This window comes from Saccopteryx bilineata, chromosome 2 (genome assembly GCF_036850765.1).
Source record: "Saccopteryx bilineata isolate mSacBil1 chromosome 2, mSacBil1_pri_phased_curated, whole genome shotgun sequence".
Classification (NCBI taxonomy): domain Eukaryota; kingdom Metazoa; phylum Chordata; class Mammalia; order Chiroptera; family Emballonuridae; genus Saccopteryx; species Saccopteryx bilineata.
The window spans coordinates 90,609,381-90,631,195 of NC_089491.1; the positions used below are offsets into that span (position 1 = coordinate 90,609,381).

At 36.0% G+C, this 21,815-nt stretch overlaps 1 protein-coding gene across 1 annotated transcript in view; it reads right to left on the reverse strand.

The window, feature by feature from the left end:
• The window catches only part of LINGO2 (leucine rich repeat and Ig domain containing 2), a 1,440,550-nt gene that overhangs the window by 460,870 nt on the left and 957,865 nt on the right, over positions 1-21,815 (reverse strand). Inside the window, exon 5 of the mRNA XM_066257388.1 lies at positions 4,269-4,301. The gene's annotated coding sequence lies outside the window, so the exon portion shown is untranslated. The remainder of the gene's footprint in view (positions 1-4,268; positions 4,302-21,815) is intronic.

Consider the following 21,815-nt stretch of genomic DNA (forward strand, 5'->3'; position numbering starts at 1 on the left):
AATACACAAGAAGGACTAAAGGAAATTAGATTTAGCATCTGTAATAAGAAGAAAATTAGTTTTCTTATTTGTAATCTTTCTTCTGTGTTTAAAAATAATGTGTCCATTTATTCCAATATTTAGCCTCTGGGCCCTCTGATATCTGCCCAAAGATACATTCATATTTTCAATAGGCATTCTCTTTTCTCACCAGTTCCTCTAATAGTTTAGCTTGTAAGTCATTAAGCCCATGTAATTCAAGCTAATGAAATTGCTCAAATGTTTGTTTTTGACTACCTCTTCCTCAGTGATATTCTAAAATATATATAGACATGCAATACCCTATTTCAACGAGTTTATTTATATTATTTCTCTAACTTTGAAGCAGAATCAGCAAACAAAAACAAAACAACCAACTCAAAAAGTTGGAAGGGAGATAGTGGTTCAGTTTCTCCACAGGGTTTATACTCAAAACAAACTGCACAATATTTATTTGGAACCTTATAAATATAGTAAAAATTCAAAGAGATAGTAGCCATGAGCTCTTTCCATATGGAACTCATGATCTAGTCTGGAAGGTAAGAACATTTAAGAAATGCTGAACAACAGAAGAGAAAAGTAACAAATTATGAAACAGGATGATATAGAATGCAGTGTTTCAGAAAGTTTCCATCCCAGTAAAAGCCCTTCTGTGTCTGAGATGGCCCAAGGCAAGGCGGAAGTAAAGCAATTTGACTGTGGTCCCCATAATGTCTCTAGTGAACTCAGTGGCTTTGGGTAGTTTGCTTAATATCTGTGGGTTTGCCTTTCATGATTTGAAGAAAAAAAACTAAAATGAATAATAGTTGAAGTACTTTTTAAATATAGAAAATCTGGAACTGTTATACTCTTTCATGAGAAGGGCCTGAGTATACCTACAATGGCTAACACAAGCCATCAAAAATATCTATATAGAGTACACACACACACACACACACACACGTATGCAGAATATTCAGGGGACATTGTAGGAATAACCTGAGCATCCCACGGGAGTTCTATAGTTTGCTGCTTTAATTAAATATTTAAGTATTTCTTGGAGGTGGGTCTGGAGCCATCAACGGTATCTATTTCTTTTTATTTCTCCTTAACCACTGTACGTTTACAGGATAGCAGATAATTAAGCTTTACAATTTATCTGTAGAATCCAGTGTGGAGATCATAATCCCATTTTAATCCAGTGATGTTTTAGACTTTAATAGCTGAGGCCCTGTCACTGCAGAGTGGCAAGTTCCTTCATCCAGGTGTGTTTAAATATAAATTCAGTTTGAATCTTGCTATCTCAGAAGCCAGATTAAGAAGTTTTGGTATTATTCTGTTGTATTAAGATTATGAGGTACCTGGTAATTCCTATAACGTCAATTTTCAAGCGTCACTTTCTTCATTACATCAGAGAGGGCTCCTCCCCTATAGAAAGTCTAAGCTTGGCATGGATACATACTTGCCAGGACATATGTCAAAATGAGTCCAGAGACTTGTATGTGATGAAGGAAAATCTCCCTTCCTTATGTCATCACTCTAGTGGGCTTTGGAATGTCTGTTGCCTCACTCAAGAAAGTCAGATAGTATGGGATATTTTAATTCAAATCTCCTGCCTTTGGGCTTACTATGAGCTCCAGCACCAAGAGGCTGTTATTGGATGTCTTAAGCATATTGATGACCTGAGGTCACTGGCCAGTCTCCATTGAGGGAGGACTGTCTTTTCTCATCTACTGTGATACACCTAGACAATCTACATGAACAACATGATATAGATATCTCTAAGAGGAAGGAACTCTAGTCTGTCCCTTTATACTGTCTCCCACCCTGCCATTCAGACTTTCTACCACTTCTGTTGCCATGGGAGAATGACTTCCTCCCTTTCCTGAAGGTTTCCTCTCTGCCACCTGTCTGCAGCCTCATCTTTCCCAGATGGTCCTCACATTACCATAAATAAAAGGGTTCTCTGCACACAAAGGCACAAAAAATGCTAGTTTCTGACTGAGTGAGATTTGAAAGTTATCAAACATCTCTGTCCACTGACTCCTTAATGCTGCTGATTTGTTTTTACTCTTCTTAGCAATCATTCAAACCACTTATTTCCCTCATCTTGGTGATATTAATCAACATGTTATATTCAGAAAAAGCAGATATAGTTTTCTATAACACAGTGTCACAATTTGATAGACAATTTGATAGATGTAGGTTATCTATATTCTCACACGGAACAAAATTTTATTGTACAATGACTATCTTGCTGATGGTAAAATATTAATGTTCAAGTCCATGAGAGAAGTTTATTTCAGAGAAGAGAAAATGTTACCTGCTTCCAAAAACAATGCATTACAATAACAGTAATAATAACAAACTAGTAAAAATGACAACTATCATTTATTGCATTTCCATAATATGCCAAAGTAATTTGTAAGTACACCATCTCATTTTCTCCCCAATACCTTCACAAGGCAAATCTTCTTCTTCCTCTCCTTTTATAAATGAGGAGATCAAGGGTTGGAGATATTAATAAACTGGCCCAGTACACAAATTAAGATTCAAATTCTATTAATCTGATTCTAGAGCCCAATTGCTCAACCACTCACTACTCACTGCCTCCCCATAAGTATTATAATTAGGCCAATTGATGACTGAGATAATTTGGACTATTTTAGATTACATTAGTTAAATTAATATAAATTGACAGACAGATATTAGAGTCCCTTCTCAATTATGACAATTATATTTATAAAAAAAAAAAAGAAAAAAAACCTCTGGTAGCAGAATTTCCTGTTGAGGACTTTAAGATTTTATTTTTCTTAATGTGTTAGGGAAAATCAAAGATAGTAAGAAAACTGAGAAGGCCTTTTTATAATATTGATATTAAAACAGAACAATTAAACAGCCCTCTTCTGCAATTAAAACAATATTTATCCACCTAAAGTTAGTATAAGAAGTACTCTACTATTAATTTACCTTTATTGGCCTTCATGAAGACTGTTTGGGTCCACCACTGACATTCTTACAAAGAGCCATTTCCTGTGTGTCTGGAATGTTTTTCTTGTTTTAAAATTTATAATATTAACAAATCTGTTCTTTTATTTTTTTAATTTTTTTTTTTATTTTTCTGAAGTGAGAAGCAGGGAGGCCAAGAGACAGACTCCTGCATGAGCCCAACCAGGATTCACCTGGCATGCCCAATAGGGGGGATGCTCTGCCTATCTAGGGTGTTTCTCAGTTGCAACGTGAGCCATTCTAGCATCTGAGGCAGAGGTCATGGAGCAATCCACAGCGCCCACGCCAACTTTGCTCCAGTGGAACCTTGGCTGCAGGAGGAGAAGAGAGAGATAGAGAGAAAGGAGAGAAGGAAGGGTAGAGAAGCAGATTGTTGCTTCTCCTGTGTGCCCTGGCCGGGAATAGAATCCGGGACATCCACAAGCTGGGCTGATGCTGTACCACTGAGCCAACTGGCCAGGGTAACAAATCTGTTCTTGATCCAAAAAATCTTAAGATTGCTTAAAAGGTACAGGGAAAGATGATTTGTATGCTAGAATTTTGAAGAAGGATAACTGATATATAGATTACTATATATAGATACACTACTAAACTATGTGCTAGTAATTTTTAAATAGTGATATTTTTCACACAACAGTGGAAGACATGACACAGTTCATTATATATAGAGAAATCCTCTTCTTCTCATATTGATGGCTTTCTCTTTGCCTCAATTATTCGGGAGTAGGCATATCTGAACATGTATCAGCCAAGCAATGTGTGGAAACACAGCTCATTTTTCAAACACAGCACGTAAAATTGAAGACCTGTGATGATTGATGAAGGTTTATTGTCAGAGACAGCAAGAAGGGTTGGAAATAGTTGTGGAATGAGGAGTACGGTGAAGCCCAGGCAATAAATGCCTGACTAGAGGAAAATCAGACAACAGGAACTTGCATACAGTATGTGCACAATAAATATGAACTGAAAACATATGAATGGAGGATCGGTTGGATGAAGAATGGATGATGGGTAGAGTGGAAAAATACTGAATATTCCCAACTTCACAGTTTTGCCAAGAATTAAATGGGAAATTATATTTGATTGCTATATTTCATTCTGTTACAGTCTATGTTGTACTTTTCCATTCATGAGTGAGAAAAATAAAAATGTAATGTCCTCTAATCACTGTCTGTGAAAAGCTAAGGACATATTTTGTCTGCTTCTTTCACACTTTGTTTCATACTAATGAGAGACTTTAAAACATCATAAAAAGTACCAACCTTGAAAACTGCATTCTGTTTTGCTCATCTTACCTAAAAAAAAAAATTAAAAAGACAGAAAGAAAAAGAAAATTTAAGTGAAAGCCAATTAAGGCAACACAGTTAAAAGAACATTCAGAAAAAAATCTTTTACCCATTTCCTTTGACAAAGAAGACATTTAACTGTGGAGAGAAAAATACCCTGATGAAAGTTCTCCCACTAAACTGTTATTAAAATAGTTTGTGCTTTTTGTATTTTGTGATATTTTGCCTTTTCAAATTTCTCAGGGGCGGCCCTGGCCGGTTGGCTCAGCGGTAGAGCATCGGCCTAGCGTGCGGAGGACCCGGGTTCGATTCCTGGCCAGGGCACACAGGAGAAGCGCCCATTTGCTTCTCCACACCTCCGCCGCGCTTTCCTCTCTGTCTCTCTCTTCCCCTCCCGCAGCCAAGGCTCCATTGGAGCAAAGATGGCCCGGGCGCTGGGGATGGCTCTGTGGCCTCTGCCTCAGGCGCTAGAGTGGCTCTGGTCGCAACATGGCGACGCCCAGGATGGGCAGAGCATCGCCCCCTGGTGGGCAGAGCATCGCCCCATGGTGGGCGTGCCGGGTGGATCCCGGTCGGGCGCATGCGGGAGTCTGTCTGACTGTCTCTCCCATTTCCAGCTTCAGAAAAAAAAAAAAAAAAAAAAAATCTCAGGGGCACAGCTATTGTGAATGACAATGAATCAGGATGATTAATAAAAATGATAAAAATAAATTATATATAAGGAAAAATTATATAGAGAGCACTTAAGCAACACATGGATGTTTCCATCATTATAAGATTTTTCAATAGATTCAGAGAAGAGTACTTTCAGAGGCTGTTATAATTGATTCTCAGGTTCTATGTTTCTACTCTTGAATGCTGATTGTAACACAAGCTCTTGCTTCTTCCTCCTGCTCCACCAATAATCTGTTCTCCCTTTAGGACCAAGCGATTATTGTCTTGTTTATAATAACTGTTCTACATTCCTTATGGAAATTGTAATTATGATGCTGAATATTCAAACAACAAGCCACTTTTCTCAGGGAAATTGTAATTAGGATAATGCAGTATTTACCCAACCAATGTTTTCTAACCATTGTTCTCTTTAAGGAATGAGGAGATCAGAGAAAAACATTGAAATAAAACATCTTGTTGGGATCTCAGATATGTATACTAAAGAAGCATAATCATAATGATAGGCCATATTTGCTACATGACATATACAACACAATCAGGATGACATGTATATGACATGTGTGCATATTGCATACAGGTACATGTGAATTTTTTATGTTTTTCTTTTGACCTGTAAACCGCCATACAAGGTAAGTAATATTATTATCTCAATTGTATAAACTCAGAAAAATTGAGCATTTTATCTAATATCACACAGCTAGTAAATAATAGAATTAAGGTTTAAACCCAGATCTGTCAGACTTAAAAATCTGTTTATAAGTTCATTGTCAAAGGCCTCTATTTTAATTCCCTTGCACTAGTGCACATTTGGTGAGTTCATTGAACCACAATCTTTTTTTTTCTAAAACCAGAGTTTTTTTTTTCAGTCCTTATACAGTGTAGTCTGCTTCTTGGCAGATGGACACATGGTGTGACCCTTGTTTCTAATAATAAAATTTCTACCATTACCCCTGAAAATGGAATAACACTTTTGTTCAGAGTGAAGTTTGATGTAATTTGGCATTATTCATTAAGATTAAAATTCTTCATGCCCTCTGACCCAAGAGTCTTACTTCTAGGATTTATGCTAGAAGTATAAGAGCATTGATTGTTGCATTATTTTAAATAGTGAAAACCTGTAGATGTAGCTCAAAAATCCTCCAAATATTTTATGGTACAATAGATTGCGATAGGATACATCAGTTAAAAATCCTGTGTTTATATTGTGTCCTGGAAAAATAGCCATGAAATACATTAACTTAAAACAGCCTGCTGTGAAATAATATGCACAATATGACCCTGCTTTTGTAAAAATAGAGGTACTTTTATTTAAATGTACTACATGATTTTGCACAGAAAAATATCTAAAAGAATAGATACCAAATAAAGTAGTAGTTATCTTCTTTTAATAAGTTGAGGAGAAAGCTCGTCCCACATGATAAATGAACACTAAACGCACAAAATGCTTATAGCTAGTGTTCTTTCTTTTTCTTTTTTCTTTTCTCTTGGTACATATAAAACAAGTTTTTAAATGTGTGAAAGAAAAAAATGGACACCCAAAAATATACTATTTCAGAAAGGAAACAAACAGCAGATAAAATCCAAGTCAATCTTTTTCAGTCTGAGGACTTTAGACTTTTAATCAAATCTTCTAACTCTGTTAAATTAAGTATTTCCACTTTAATTTTATAAAAAAGTAAAATGAGACCCAGTGAAGTAATTTATTTACCCAATTTTCTTTTCTTATTCTTCTCCTTTCCTTTTTTCCATAATGCAAACAAAATGCTCTATTTGACTTCTGATGGCTCACTGATGACTAAATTTTTCTCTTTTCATCAAAGAGAACTGCCTTAACCAGAAGTATGTGCCCCTCACATAGATAGCTCAGACTCAATGACCGATTAATATAGGGGAACAAAGGCCAGACCCTCTTTTCTCTATTTGGGAATCTATAAAAATATTGGTCTCAAGTACACACCTCAACAAACATCTTGAATAAAAAAAGTCAGTCTCCCTGGCAGGTTGGGTCAGTGGTAGAGCATTGGCACACCGTGTAGCTGTCCTGGGTTCAAGTCCTGATCAGGGCACACAGAAGAAACAAGCATCAGCTTCTCCACATCCCCTCTCTCTTGCCCTCCTGCAGTCATGGTTAGTTTGGCTCAAGGGAGTTGGCCTGTAGCACTGAGGATGGATCCATGGCCTCTGCCTTGGGCACTAAAAAAAAGTGTCTCTGGTTGCAACAGAGCAATGGCCTCCGATGGGCAGAGCATCACCCCCTAGTGGGCTTGCTGGCTAGATCCCAATTGGGGCAAATGTAAGAGTCTGTCTCTCTGCCTCTCCTCCTCTTACTAAAATAAATTTTTTTAAAAAATATCAGAGTTTATTTCTCACAGAAATTGACTTAAAACAAGATTACAAATTTCAAAAGTCATAAAGCTGAAACTTGAATACTGATAAGACTGATTCTGAATTTATATCCTATCCATTAATATCTTCCTGTCTCCCATAAAGAATAATTTATTCTAATTTTAAACATATTTTTGTTTAGACAATAAGCAGTCACTAATGATATGTTTAAGCCTGTAAGTTAGAAAATTTTCTTCATTTTTCTACAATATTTACAATTATACAGCCATTAGCACATGAAACTACTGCATTATACCTCTTGAAATTCAGACTGATATAAATAAGTGGCTATATATACACATGCATATTAATTTATAATATTACATTGAAAGATATATCCTATAAAATATATCTCAACATTAAATTCAGGGTTATTTTGACCCAAATCTCTAATTATGGTAGCTTATTTTCAAAGAACAAAATTATACTTTTAATTATTCCTTTTTCTGTGAAAAAAATTCAAGACCTCTCTGTTTCAGAAAACTTAAAAGATTACTTATGAAACAAGGACTTACATTTTCTATCACAAATTTAAGTCAGGCTTGAAATGTAGGCTAAACAATTTATAGTCCAGAAAAATACTACTTCAAGCAGTCTCTAAAAGCATAACATAGAAGTTACCAATTCTATGCAATTTTGAGAGAATGCAGTTAGGATTTTACAATCAGTTCACAGTGCTACTCAATGGTCAGCGCCTATCTGTAGTCTCTTGTCTGGAAATCATTGTGCCTCTTCATTCTGCTCCTGAAGATTCGACATCACCAATTCCTTTATTTCATTTACCAACTCTTAACTCTGGATCAAGTCATTACACTTCTCTCTGTAAATGTATGTGGCATTATTGGTTTAGTGATATTATTCTTCCACTACACAGAATTATGGGCTTCACATAAAAATTAAACAAGTGTTGGATAAAATTTCTCAGCCAGAAAACTAAGATAAGAAAATTCCAAGAAACATATCTAATCTGGCCACGATGAGGGAGAAAATAGTTGTTACACATCAAGGAACAGCTTATTAGCTTTACTTTTATCTCTTACTTGTCTTCAAAAGGTTATTTAGCCTGACCAGGTGGTGGTGCAGTGGATAAAGCATTGGACTGGGATGCGGAAGGACCTAGGTTTGAGACCCCGAGGTCTCCAGCTTGAGTGTGGGTTCATCTGGTTTGAGCAAAAGCTCACCAACTTGGACCCAAAGTTGCTGGCTCGAGTGAGGGTTACTCAATCTGCGGAGGGCCTGTGGTCAAGGCACATATGAGAAAGCAATAAATGAACAACTAAGGTGTCGCAACAAAAAACTGATGATTGATGCTTCTCATCTCTCTCCATTCCTGTCTGTCTGTCCCTATCTATCCCTTTCTCTGACTATCTCTCTTTCTCTGAATAAAAAAAAAGTTATTTAAATTATTTGGGGGGAGAGGTTTTTTGAGACATGTTTAACCAGCAGAGGGATTTAAAGGTTTTGACTATTGGAAACTAGAACAAGACCTGCCTACAGAAATTGCATTATATGTCCTATGTAAAGAACGTGGGTTAATAAAGCAAAGCAAGAAGCATAGGAGACACTTCTAATGAAGCATGAAGCTAATGGATGGTACTTCCCACCAAGACTAGGAGGTTCTGCACAGTATACTCTACTCAGTAAGCTTTAAGTTGAAGAATCTGCCAGACCACCAGAAGCACCTTCATGAGACCACTGTTCACCTACTGGTAGCACTGTACAGTCAGGCTTTCTAGATTTTTTCTGGGGTTATTTATTTTCTTAAGCAGATTCATTAACATGTAAACTTGTAAGCTTCAGAAAGACTGCAACACAGATTTACATCAGTTCATTCATTATAATAATTGGGGTTGAAAAAGATATAAACTGTACATGACCTACTCGTATGGAGCTCGCCTTGACTTATAACACCAGTACAACCAGCATCAGCAAAGAGCTCCCCAGGTCCTAGTGAGTAATATTCTTATAGTCAGGAGAGTCGATTTTTGCCCATGACATTCAGAACTGGTATAGCCAAGTGACTGTCAGTACAGTTAGTGACACGGTACACTTCATTTAACATCACAGTGGTACAGACCAAAGAGTAGACCAACAAACAATAAAGACTTATGTGTAGAGGCAAGAGATTAACTTTGTAACACAAAATTCTCTTCAGAACCTGTCTTACCAGAGTTTACTGTCAGAATTTTATTTTGATGTATTTTCTTTTTTATTGTGCCTGACTCCATATTCCATGCAAAATCTCTTTCCACCCCCATTTCTCCAAAAATATATTTTGATGTATTTTTAAAGAAGATTTTAAATTAAATAACACAGAGGTTAGGAAAGGTCATAATTTGTCAGGTAAATATTGAAGGACCTGATGTCAGCCTGGAGCCCGAGAGAAGGTTTAGAGATAAAAAGACAGTTTATAAAAGTACTTGCAAGAGAGTAAGGCAGATGTGTTTTATGTTAGTTTGGTGAAATCCTTTTGATAAGACTGCTGGTGTACCCTGTGTTACCTAATTTAAAATTATTCTTTTCTTCCATTTTGGAGAAGCAGAGAATTTTCTTCCATTTTGGAGAAGCAGAGGATGATTTAAAAAGCACTGGATGAGAAATCGGGAAGTCAAGGCTTAGTCTGTATTCTATCTTCAACTGGCTATCTATTTCTGGGCAACATTTCCTTTTGACTTGAATTATGAGTTAAGTCTTAAGAGACAAGTTAGGACAGGAAAGCTGACAAGTTGAGATAGTGTAAATCAAGGACAGATAATAGGGTGAATCTAAACCGGTATTCCTAAAAGGGAACCAAAAGGACAATTTAGGAAGATCAGACTTAAAGAGAATGATAAAGGAGAAGAAATGGAATCATATATATGTGCTAGATCCAAATACAAGAAAACACAGGGAAAACTAAACCTCAGTGATGTTATCTTTGGACATGTGAGGAAGAGCATAGAGATTATATGAAGCAGTTAGAAGTGTAGAATTTGTGTTAATTGTTTAGGAATCACATTTATTCTTTGGTTTGGTGTCAAGGCAGACTGCAAACTATGTGCAAGAAAGGTGTGTTCCTTTATCTCACTATTGGGTTTCCAGTGCCTCGCACAGTGCACAGTAACTGGCACTTGGTAAGCAGTCAAAAAATATATTAGAATGAGTGAACAAATGTATGTGTGAATAGCTAAACTTAAAACAAATAGTTGAGTGATGAAGTAAAAGTAATGTGATGCATTGGATGAGACTCATTATAAGGATTCTATTATTTTAGAACTAGTCCTTGATATCATTTCATCTTTTAAAATGAAATAAGTCATGTATTCATCCAGGTTTCCCAACACCATTTATTGAAGAGACTATCTTTACCCCATTGTATGTTCTTGCCTTCCATGTCAAATATATAAATACATATTAATTCATGATAAATGCCTGGGCTTATTTCTGAGCTCTATTCTCTTCCATTATGCTATATGTCTGTTTTTATGCCAGAATCATGCTTTAATTACAATGGCTTTGTAGTATAGTTTATCAAGTACATAATGTGATTTCTTCAAGTTTGTTCTTCTTTCTCAAGATTACTGTTGCTATTACAGGTATTTTTTAGTTTCATATAAATGTTTGAAATACTTTTTTCTAGTTATAAGAAAATGTCCTTGGTATCATAATAAGAATTGTGTTGACTCTATAAATTGCTTTGGGTAGATCACTTTCTTTCACCATATGCAAGAATAAACTCAAAATAGTTTAAAGACTTAAGTATTAAACTCAAAACCATAAAAATTCTAGAAGAAAACATAAGCAGTAAAATCTTGGACATCTCTCATAGCAATATTTTTCTTACATGTCACCTTAAGCAATGGAAGTAAAAAATAAACAGATAAAACTATAACAAACTAAAAAGTTTTTGCACAGCAAAGAAAGCTATCACAAAATAAAAAGGCAACCTACTGAATGAGAGACCATAACCACCAATGCATCTGATAAAGGCTTAATTTCCAAAATTTATAGGAACTTACCAATGCATCTGATAAAGGCTTAATTTCCAAAATTTATAGGAACTTAAAAACACAACACCAACCCCCTCCCCCAAACAATCCAGTTCAGAAATGGGCAAAGAACCTGAGAGACATTTACACAAAGAAGACATAAAGATGGCCAATAAACATACAAAAAGATGCTCAAAGTAACTAATCATCATAGAAATTCAAATTAAAACCACAATGAGATATCACCTCACACCTGTCAGAATAGTTATCATCAATAAATCAACAAACAACAAGTGTTGACGAGAACATGGAGAAAAAGAATCCTTCATGCACGGTTGGTGGTAATGCAGATTGGTGCAGCTACCATGGAAAGCAGTATGGAGTTACCTCAAAAAATTAAAAATGAAACTATGTTATGAGCCAGAATTCCACTTCTGAGAATATGTCCAAAGAAACCCCAAAACATTAATTCAAAACAATGTATGCACTCTTATGTTCTTTGAAATTTTATTTATAATAGTTAAGACTTGAATGCAGCCCAAGTGTCCATCAGTAGATGAGTTAATAAAAAAGCTGTGGTACATATACACAATGGAATACTACTGTGCCATAAGAAAGAAGAAACTCCTACCTTTTTGCAACAGCATGGATGGATCTAGAGAGCATTACGTTAACTGAAATAATCCAATCAGAGAAAGACAGAAACCATATGATTTCACTGAATCTAATGAACAAAATAAACAAATAAGCAAAATAGAGACAGACTCACAGATGCAGAGAACAGACTGACAGCTTTCATTGGGGATGAGTGCTGAGAAGCTGGGTAAAAAAGTTCAAGAGATTAAGCAGAGGAAAAAAATTTACAGACACAGACAACAGTGTGGCGATTGTAGGAAGGAAAGGGAGGTATAGAATTTGAAGGAGAATAGAGGAGCAGTAGGTAGATGTTGATGGAGGGAGACTGGATTGTAGAACTTTACACCTGAAAACTGTATAACTTTATTAAACAATGTCACCCCAATAAATGTAATAAAAAGAAAAATAAAATAAGAAACCAATATAATTAAAAATATAAGATTCTGCACTTGGTGCCCATCCTTTCCCTCTGCACCAAATATAACTTAATATAGAACAGTTTAGACAAGAGTATAAAACTGAAATACTTATGAATCAGCAGGAAGTGTGATGTGTTTTCCCCATACACTCATGCTATTTTAGGCTTTATTATTATACTTGTCTGTACAAGAAAGTAGGAAATGAACTTGCTTTACTTTTCAGAGTATAAAAACAAGTCAAGTTGGATCAACAGGTATGGTAGGAGTAAGGAAGTAGAGAGAAGGCATGTTTGGAAAGACTGGAAGAATCATATTATGAAGCATATTCTATGCCAGGCTTAATAAATATTTCAGACAATATAAATTTATGAAGTCTTTTGTAAAAGGGGCAGCATAAACAAAGTAAAGTAATTCTGGGAAGATCAATGTGACAGCTACTTGTAAGATGGGTTGGAGATAAAAGAAGAAAAACAATTGTGATACAGGCTTAAAATAAGGAGAAAACAAAATACTAAGAATCGAATGGGAAGAAAGAAACAGCAACAAATGTGTATTTCACGTGAATAAGGCATGTTGGATCCATAGAGCTCAGGCTCTCTCTGCAGAATAGGGATCGGGCTGGGTGTGACTGGGCCTGCCCCCAACTCTGTATTTTCTTCCCTATAGAAGAGGGCCAAAGTGGTTTCCTTTACTCAGGGCCCAAAGGAACACAGTAAACCATTCTGATATGAGTCAATACCCAAGGTGTGCTTCAGAACAGGATCCCTGAGAGTGATTACAGCTCTACAGAACAGTGTTTGCACTCTCAGAGTAAAAACCATCAACTTTCTCAGGGCCCTTGTTCAAGAGCAGCAATTGGGAAGCAGATGGCCTCAAGTCTGGAAGGGAACTGTGGAACAGAACCAACAACCAGAAATTCTATGGTCGAGTTTTGATTAACATAGTGGAAATAGGAAACTATGTGAGTCAGTGGGTATTTAGGTACCATGCACAGCAGGAATACTTTTAGGCCCCATTGGTTGGTAAGTTTAAAGCTGTTACTATACTATGCAGTTTGGAACTGGGTGTGAGTGTGCATGCAGGTAGCAGATCTCAGGGAATATAGGAACTGCCCAGGGAATAATTATAACTTTGTAGGAAATTCAAATGGGTCCTTTGCATTTTGGGCTGGAGTATACATGCATATATTTTAAATATACAAGATAATACTTACGTCTGAATGGGCACCACCAACAAGAAAAAAAAAAGCAACAATCTTTTCAAAGGTCATCTATTTATAACGTCCCCCATTATTCCTAGATTACAACTGTCCCTGTAAAAGGAAACCTTCTCTTTCTGCCCATCATCTACCCAATTGTGTCTGATGGAGGTATTTAGCTTGCAGAAAGTTGGTCATGTATTGACGAATGAAGAAATCACCCAGATGGTCATTAATGGTGTACTTCTAACCCAATCATCCTGTTGTGTACAGAAGAAATCTTAAGCTGCAAATTTGGGGAAAATTTTTTGGCCAAATTATTAGAACCCTGTCCTGCTGGGTCAATAAGCTCAGGCTATTGCTCAAGTTTTGTTATCTTTAATTTTTTTTTCCTTTTTCTGTTTATATATCCACAGATGTCCACACACTTTTAATGTGCAGAGTAAGCCTGACCCAGGTATATTGCAGTGGAAAAAGCTTTTGGATTTATATGTTCCGATATTATTACTTATTAACAGGGAAATCAGTTTCCTTATCTATAAAATGGGGATAATTATACCTACCTCAAATTTTGTTTTGAGAACTGGTAACATATATACTATATAGCTAGTACCTGATATTTGTCAGACACAAAATTAAGCTATCTCAAATAGTTGCACTTATTATCTGTGACATTCAAAATATAAAAGATTAATAGAACATCTCCAGTGTTTAACATTCCGATAAAGATGTGCTTGCATGGAATGACTCATGTGGAAAGAGTCAAATGAAAAAAGTGAGTAGATGTGTCTTTGTGAAAGGATCACATCAATAAACTTTGTATTAAATGAGTTTAGCTCACCACCTACAACACACCATGGACCACTAATGAGTGTTTGTTTGTACTGTAGACAGAAGCAATACCCATAGTGAAAGTTTGCTGAATACCAAGTAAATACATTCTCTGCTTTCTGTACTGTACAATGACAATACTTAGAGCAAAGCTTTGAATCTCATAGGGTTCATTGACTTTCAATCTGCAGCTCTTTAATAATACCTAAAACCTCATATAGGAATATTACAATTAAGTTCTACAGGATATACCATATGTTTCAATAAAAAGCACTAAAGCATAGTGATCACTTGCTTTCTTCTTAGACAGCCCTGACATAGCTCCTCAACTTGCTTTGTGATCTTTGACAAGTTACTTAACTCTTGTGCCTCACTTTCCTGACCTGTAAAATGAGAATGGTAGTAAAGAGTATTACTTCACAGAGCTAGTATGAGGATCAAGTGAGAAACTGCAATTATAGCATTTGACACATTGAAATGACCGAGTAATTACTATTATAATTTTTTTACACCTTTTTCCAAATAAGATTGTGGAGCTTTATGACATACATGATGATTAGAACAGAAAGGACAAAAAGAATAGGAATTCCAGAGTAAAAGGTGGTAGTTGTATAAGCTATGTCTTCTGCTCTGCCACCGAGCTGGTCTTCCTCAAGCCCAATCCTGACCCAAGTGCCCTGGTGGTTCCTTTATTAGTGCCTCATTACCTATAAAATGATGACTATTCACACTAGCATGCATTTGAGGGATTTTTGGGTTGTCCTCTGTCCACCTTGCAGGCATTATTTAGCATTTGATTTCTATGGAAACCCTATAAATATCCAGTCTTTTTTTCTGCATGATATCCTAGATTTCTGCTCTGCCTCTGGTCTTTATACATAGCCCAAACTCCACCTGAACTCCTTTCTTCTCTCTTCCTTAATTTCCAATAAATGGCCATATAATATGGAAAGATTTAAAAAATGAAGTCTGTGGACACATTGGAAGAATGTCTCCCCAAAAGGCCAACATGTTCAAGGCAGTGGAAACTAATGTGGAGGCCTATGGATCCCAGAGGGCTTGGGAAGGCAAAGTCTTCAGGGAATCCACAGCTGGGAGGGAAGCACACTACACAGAACATCTAGTGCATGAAGCCATCAGCATAGCCTGGGATTTGGAGGAGAGTGAAAAAAAGAGGGGTTCATCACCTCCAAGCTCCAGCTGCTGAACTAATGTTGAATGTTGATTTATGCTAATGACACTCAGTAATGTAATTCTCTGTAAGAGCATCTGTACAATATTTCAGATATCCCCAGAGATGCTTAGAGAGAGGGAATAAGTCAACCAGATAATATTGTGTGAAATTAATTAAACAGGGGCTTTAATATAAGGAAGCTCTGAACTGGAAAATACATCTGTTTTATATAAGCATTTTCTTCCACTTCAGGAGCAGTGTTTAGGTTTGTCTAGAATTCTTGTGGTAAAAGAATTTGGAGTAGAAAGCCTTTGATCTTAAGGTTGATGCATAAATAAGGTAATAAAGCTTGAGGGCAGGATTAAACCTCTGAAAGCCCTTTTATATATTTTCATATTCACAAAAATAAAATATTATATATTATAACATGTCAAAATTTATAAATATTAAATTAGCAATAATGAATACTATACTACTGATTTATATTGTAAACTATAGTTAGATAATATGAAAGCTGTATTTAGATAATTAGTAATTTTTAAAAATGTAATAAGCAAACTCACTGTCAAAACAAAGACTAAAAAATTGATAGTATCCTCCTCCTCAAACCCAAGCATATGAATCTATTTCCCCAGGCAACCAGCATTCTGAATTCAACATTTATTATTCCCTTTTCTTTCTACTTTATATAGACTTATTGCATCTGTAAGATTTTTTTTAACAAAAAAATGTAATCACGTTGTATTCACTTGTTTTCTTTTCTCCAGTTAACATTTTATTATAGTTATTGATATATTTAGATCTTTTCCTCCATTTTTAGTTTATTTAAAGTTGATCTTATTTTTATAATTTTAATAATTATTTCCTTTTATATTTTCCATTATTTTAAAAAATAAACACTTTAGCACATCACACATCGACTAAATTCCACTTCTCAAACACATCCCATGATGTTATCATTCTAGACTTCTAATTTTTTTATTAATATGGTATTATAATTCTAGGCATTCAATTTCATATTAGTTTATATAAGGTTTCTCTTATTTGCTCAACAATTCTTAAAACAATAAATTTTAACAAAGAATAAAATAACCTTTAATATACTGTATGTTTCTTACAACATCTTTCAAGAGTTATTATCTATTCTCTTTATTGAAAGACTTTATCTAAACTGTTCCCAGTGTAGGTCTTTGGCTAAGTGTCAGAGGCTTTGTATGATAAAGAATATCATGTCTTCACATTTAAATGACAGCTGAAAATCAAATTCTAGGTCTTTAATGCTTTTAATACATAAAGAAACTCCACTGTTTTCTTGCATCCAATGTTTCAGTTGAATCTTATGTTATACTGATTCTTGTTTCTTTGATACGATCAATTGCCTTCTATTCACTTTTCTTTTATTCAAATTATATTTAGTAAATGCCTTCTGTATGATGCACTAAGTTAGGCACTGGAATACAGGCATAAAAAACAGAAGCATCCTACCTCTACACATTTTTGGATGTTGCCCTCTAGTGGAATGTACTAAACAGGTCCAAGAACATGATTTTCAGGCCAATTTTAAAGGAAGTATCACCTTCCTTCCATTCTCTTCAAAACTCTGCTTGGAATCTCAATGCCTATACCATGAGCTTTACATAAACTGCTATTCCAAGCTCCAACTTCCTGCTAGGTCATAAATAACCTCACCTGAAATTATTTAAAATTCACTTGACTTAACTAGACTAGATTGTTTTCTCATAGCTATTAAAAAACTATAAAATATAAATTTGTATAGGGGATAATTTGATATAAGGAGAACCCACAATCAGGGCTGGGGAGAAGTTGCTGTATTCAATGTCATGCCTACACTCTGAATTGAGAAACGGAAAGAGGTACAACTAGTGTTATGCTTATGCTTCACAATTCTGTTTTCCTCTTCCCAGACAGATAAAAATTCATTTTGTGGCCAGGAAGAAGCTGTAGCAGTTTAGGAAAAATTATGAAGTGGAAGGAAATGAAATGAACAAAAGATAAATATTCAAAATATAATCTTGCCCTGGAGGTCTCAAATGTACTGAATCCTCTATGAATTGTGTTTTTTTTTCCATAAAGAATAGGATATGATCATAGATAAATATATACATACATGTTTCATTAGCATATCTTTCTGGATAATTACAACAAGCCTTAGCCCCAGATTCAGAGAAAAAAGGAACGACAGTTTTACTAAGGAATTTACTAGGGAAACCTGAATACCCTTGAGAACTGTGTGAACTTCATTTTTAATGAAATAATGAAATTCTCTCTATATATTCTTTTCCTTACAACAGATTTTTCATAAAGTACTACAGTTCTAGGCCTTCTGGGAACTCAGACATGATAATTGACTTTCAGAGGAATATCCACAAGCACAAATCATCAATTCTTACAATGAAGTTAGACTTAATATTGGAAACCTAACACATAGCACGTGGCATAGCACGTGGCTGACTTATATATCTTCGCCTGCCTCAGGATCACCTGTTCGCAAAGATTGGATCAGATAAGTGTAGCTCTCTTTTAAAGGGAAAGGATACACAATATTCTCATAGAGATCAAGGACTGCCCAAGTTTATCCGGCTGAACCTGACTGCTGCCCTTTGTTACTGATCTGCTCGTGACAGACACCAGTTTCCTAGTTAGCACCTTCGTTGACTACTCAAGGACATTAGCTACCTAAAGTAGTGTGATCTGCCTATGTATTGTTTACTTCTATTTTCTCTGCTTCATACTTGCCTAAAACAGCACATATCCTCCTCCTTATTACAGCAATTAAAACATATATTTTAAATTATTATGAAAGAAAATAAGTTAAGCATATAACCCAATAAGTCATTTTAAAGCTGAAGGAATCACTCTTCAACCAATAAAAATTTAATACGTTGGGAACAATCATAACTAGTCACCTCAATACAGTAGAACCTTGAGTTGTATTTAATAATTTTTTTTTTAAAATTAATTATATTTATTGGGGTGACACTGTTTAATAAAATTATATAGATAGAATGGGATACTACTCAGTCAAAAGAAAAGATGAAAAACTGCTCTTTCTAACATGAATAGACCTTGAGAATATCATGCTGAGTGAAATAAGCAAAACAGAAAAAGTTAAGAACCATGTGATTTCACGCATATGTGGGGTACAATATTCAACGCAACAAGTAAACAAACAAGGAGAACAAACAAAAACTCATACACACACTATGGTATATGAACATTTTTTTTACACATTCTTTGATATGGGGCTTCTAATTTTAAAAGAGTGTTCTAGATAGTCTATGATAAGGTAGAGGTTTCTTAGAATAATTCATGACCATGGATATGTGGAAAACATATTAACAAAATAATTATTGTGATTTCAGCAATGATAAAGGGAAATGTGAATGAAGCTTTCATATTTTATATTGGAACAGAAGGCTATCGGGCATGTTTTGAGACTAGAAAATGTATAAATTTTTTTTAAGTGAAGTATTGAATAAGCAGTAAGATTGTTTATAAAGTTTATTTAGGAATAAATAATTACAATATAATGAGCACTATACCTTTAAACAATAAAAATGTCCATTATTTTAAGGTCCTCACAAGTTCATCACTGATACCAGCGACTATCCCTCTGGCCCCAAAAACCAATTGCATCCACCAAATTTAATGTTTTATCATTATGTCACTGTTCTTCATACATAGTTTTACCACACTGGTTAATATTCCCAAACATAATATCCTATTTTGCATGTTTTTAAAGTTTATGTAATTAAACTTGAATTTTCTCTTGGTTTATGTTTCTAGGATAGACATGTTGTTGCATGTCTGTAGTTTATTCACTCTTTTTTTTGTGTGTGACAGAGACAGAGAGAGGGACAGATAGGGACAGACAGAAACAGAGAGAAGCATCAATTCTTTGTTGCAGCTCCTTATTTATTCCATGATTGCTTTCTCATATGTGCCTTGACTGGGGCGGGGGCAGTAGAGCGAGTGACCCCTTGCCCAAGCCAGTGACCTTGGGCTTCAAGCCAGCGATCTTTAGGCTCAAGCCACTGACCATGGGGTCATTCTATGATCTCACACTCAAGCAAGCAACCCTGCGCTCTAGCTGGTGAACCTGTGCTCAAGCCGGTGATCTCAGGTTTTCGAACCTGGGTCCTCTGCATCCCCATTCAATGCTCTATCCACTGTGCCACTGCCTGGCCAGGCTAGTTTATTCACTCTTATTGCTGTATAAGTACTACATTATGTGGCTATATCTCACTTTCCTTTTTAGTCTACTATTGTTGAGCATTCGAGATTTCCCTAGCATTTTGCTTTTGTAAATATTGCTGCTGTTAACATTTATGTATGTGTTTCCTACTCAGGAGGTTTGGGACTCATAAATAATAGTTTCCCTTAGGTTTGTAGCCAGGAGCAGAATTGCTCAGCAATATGTATGAATAGGCTTTTATTTACTATGATATGCCAAATTGTTTTCCAGGTTAGTTTATATGCATCATGGACTTTAAAAAATTCTGCTTGTTCCACATCTTTGCCCAACCTTTAAAATATTAGACTTATTTTTGCCAATCCTGTATCTTACTCTTCATTTTAATATGTATCTTTCAGGTAATTAATAATGTTGAAGATACATAATGTAATGCATCTTTATGTGAACAGCCTATTCAAGGTATTTTCTTGTGTATTTTGTGATTTTTGACTTTTTTTTTCCTGAAGCTGGAAACGGGGAGAGACAGTCAGACAGACTCCCGCATGCGCCTGACCGGGATCCACCCAGCACGCCCACCAGGGGCGACGCTCTGCCCACCAGGGGGCGATGCTCTGCCCCTCCGGGGGGTCTCTCTGTCGAGACCAGAGCCACTCTAGCGCCTGGGGCAGAGGCCAAGGAGTTATCCCCAGCGCCCGGGCCATCTTTGCTCCAATGGAGCCTTGGCTGCGGGAAGAGAGAGACAGAGAGGAAGGAGGGGGGGGTGTGGAGAAGCAAATGGGCGCCTCTCCTATGTGCCCTGGCCGGGAATCGAACCCGGGTCCCCCGCACGCCAGGCCAACGCTCTACCGCTGAGCCAACCGGCCAGGGCGTGATTTTTTACTTTTAAGTTCATATTTCTTGAAGCATTATCTGAAGGAATTCTTTGACAACTGAGCCAAATGTAGATTCACTCAAATATAATTTGCATTTTCTACAGCCACTTATATAAGTGTCATCAAATTACAGCAACAATAACATTTGGTTTGAAAGTTTATCTGAGTCCCCCAAGTAGAATAGTTTCAGGCTGCAAACCATACATGAAGGACTGCTTATGGTTACTATGTATTTTCATTTTTAATTTTCACTTTAAAATTAAATTCAATAGGGTGACACTGATCAATAAGAGTACATAGGTTTCAGGTGAACATTTCTATACCATTTGAACTGTTGTTGATTGCATTTTGAGCTCATCAACCAAAAGTCAAATAATTTTTTGTCACCATTTATTTGTCCCTCTTTACTTCCTTCCCCTCAACTCCTCCCCCAGGTAACCATTTCACTTTTATCTATGTCCATCTGTCTCAGTTTTAGAAAAATTTTTCCCCACTTAATGCCTAGGTTCAAGAAAATTATTCTTGCTATTACTTAGAATGTAGATGGCCTATTAGTAATTTACCTTAAAAAATAGATGCAGCCTTTTAGGTTCCCAGATTCCTTGGGCATGACAATTTTGGTGCACAAAAACCATTCCCACTTACTCAAGACCTCTAGACATTAGTGTTCCAAGCTTTAGCCCCATCATCTAGTAGACTCCACAGTGAGCCCTGCCCAGTGATGCATCTCCCTGCAGGGAGCCCAACCATCTTCATTGAGAACAAGCAAATCAAGCATCTCAGTTTCAGGCACAAAAGGGAAAACTTCACTGTGATAAATGCATCCAGAACTTTGCAGTTATAAAATCTAGAAACTATATTATTTTAAATTTGACAGAAATCTTAGATTTTATGGTGCAGTTGAGTGCTATTTTTATTTTCAATTACATATGGAGGCTACCAAACATTTCTAAATTTGGATTCAATACAGTCTTAATCTATCCCTGGCACCATGTTCCACATTCTTTAAAATTTATTTAATGATTATAGAAGAGAGAGAGAAAGAGAGAGAGAGAGAGAAGGGAGGAGGAGCAGGAAGCATCAACTCCCATATGTGCCTTGACCTAGGGCAAGCCTAGGGTTTTGAACTGGCGACCTCAGCATTCCAGA